Source organism: Danio rerio, chromosome 7 (genome assembly GCF_052040795.2).
Source record: "Danio rerio strain M-AB ecotype USA chromosome 7, GRCz13ab, whole genome shotgun sequence".
NCBI lineage: Eukaryota > Metazoa > Chordata > Actinopteri > Cypriniformes > Danionidae > Danio > Danio rerio.
The window spans coordinates 62,194,265-62,196,754 of record NC_141027.1 but is presented as its reverse complement, the minus strand read 5'-3'; the positions used below and the strand labels follow the sequence as shown (position 1 = coordinate 62,196,754).

The 2,490-nt window shown below is 36.9% G+C and overlaps 1 pseudogene; it reads right to left on the bottom strand.

Annotated features, from left to right (window-relative positions):
* Nucleotides 1-462: 462 nt before the first annotated feature.
* LOC147836149 (uncharacterized) lies at nt 463-2,148 on the bottom strand (annotated as a pseudogene).
* Nucleotides 2,149-2,490: the final 342 nt, after the last annotated feature.

Here is a 2,490-nt window from a genome sequence, read left to right as displayed (position 1 = left end):
ACAGATTTATATTTTAAATACACTCTTTTAAGTAATGAGCTGTTTATCTTCTGTGATTATGACCATCTTTTTGTAAAAACAGTGATACGGTCTTAACGGTAGTGGCGCCCCCAGAAAAATTTCATAGGGGTGGCCAGATGAGGCCACAGTAAATCTTGGTGGCACACACGAAAAAAAGAATAAATTTAGTGTAATGTTATTTTTGTGTTATTTTTTGTAATTTTAACTAGCAATAAATTATTCCTAAAATATTGCAATTATTTCCTTAAAATTATTCAGCAAGTATATGTGCAAATCATATAAAAATCTATATTTAGTTTAAAAACACTTTCAAGTCATTTTGAAAGTTAAATTGAAAATGAAGCTAAATTAATTAATTAATGAAAGAGATAACTGGACAAACTGAACAAAATCCATTACTATACACACACTCACTATTGTCACGATTACCAGCGATCGGATTCCATAAGATCGCTGGTTCTCACTCACCATAACCTTGGACTACAATTCCGCCATTGTTGGACTACATATTCATACATGCACTCCGGTCACACTCACACATGCTTTCTCATCTAGACTGATTACTCGCACCACCTGAGGATTGTCAGAGACTGATTGCACACACTACTTAAGCCACACACCCACCTATTCAGTTTGCAGAGTCTTGTTTATCTTAGATGACATTGCAACACGTTACTCCTGTCTAGTTTTCTTGTGGTTTCAACCTAGCCTTGTATTCTTGTTCTCCCTGCCTGCTGCTGGCCTTTTGGCCTCTCGCCTGTTTACTGATTACGATTCTGGACTGTCTTCGTATACCTGTTTGCACCTGTGTTGACCATCGCTTGCCTGACAACGAATAAACCTGCATATTGGATCTTACCCCAGTTGTATGTATCATCTCCCCGTGGTTACAACTATATACAGACCCCAATAATATAGTTTATCGGTATTCCTTTCTTTTTCAAGCCATTATATTATTAATACAGCATGTTTTATTGATATACCTTTTTGCACAATACATTCACAAAATCATTGTGAGTTATGGCCCTTCTATACTTCTTGATTTAACACTTTACACCTGCAAATTAAACAAACAGAATGCATTACTTCATACACATTTCATCCAACCCTAATCATATAATAATGAATGCATGTTGCTTATAGGCCTCAATCTAATCAATAAAGCTTTATGCTTCTTTTGTTGTGCCTCTTTGCAAACACATCCACAAAATCATCAAGATTTATGGCCTTTGCCCTTCCTGACTCTACACTTAACACCCCCAAATTGCTCAAACGTTCATTACTCATTTTATTTCTCAACACGGTCTTGATCATCTTTAGCACAGACAAACTGCGCTCAAAGGATGCAGTGCTCACTGGTGAAACAAGAGCAATTTTGCAAAGTTTAAACATTACATGAAAAACCTCTCTATAGGGCTCAAGGAAGACTGTGAGGTCTAAATTTGATGGAATTTACAAACCATTGGTTTGCTTCCTTTCAAGAACTCATTTTAGCTGTGGAATTTCATTTTCTAGATCTTCAGTGCTACAACTGTATTGTGAGGCAAATGGAAACAATACATTTTTCTCACAAAACTTGGGACTTCCAGGATTCAAGGCCAGGATTCCATGATGACACAACTCTCTTAAGAAAACCTTTTCTTAATTTTAAAGAGAAGTACATCAACAATTGGAATGAAGGTGTCTGTCCTAAATGATTCTTTATTCTTTATTTTTGAGTTCAGTTTTGTTCAGTTTGTCTCTGAGCTATGGGTGTGGAAATGTAATATCCTTCAATCCTAGGGCTTGATGTGACCTGACGTCCTGTAGATGTAACACTGACACTGCATTGCTCTGCAAGACATATTGCATTATCCCGAATTTCATTGAAGACAGTGCCTTCTCTGCATCCATTAATGTGTCAATAAGAGAGTTAACAAGGCTAACAGCTGTGCCCAAATTTAACTGTGAGGACTGTAAAATGTCAGACAGATGCTTGATCTCACCAAATATCCTTGTGATTGTAATAAGAAGACAAATTAATTTGAAATCTATTTGTGCTAATAGACCTCTTGCTTCGACAGCTCTGTCTGCACTTCTTTCTTCAGAAAGTTGTTTGAGTAGCTGTATGATGGCTGGAAGGCTCATACATGTCTCTTTGCACCTCTATCCACTTTTGTTGTACATAAGAACCTGACATAACAACAGTTTTTGTAACAGAAAAAAATAACTGGCTTAAGGAAGGTATTTCACACTTTCCACCAATACTAAATTGAGACAGTGTGCATTGCAGTGGACATAGAAGGCAAATGGAGCTTCTGATTTAATGTGTGTCTGCACACCTGTGTTTTTACCACTCATAACAGAGGCCCCATCATATGCTTGTCCTACTAAATGTTTCTGTAATTAAAACCATACTTCTGCATTGTTTGTATGATTTTGTGAGAAAGTGCCTCAGCGTCCAGTCGTTCAGTAGCTTCAAATGTGAGA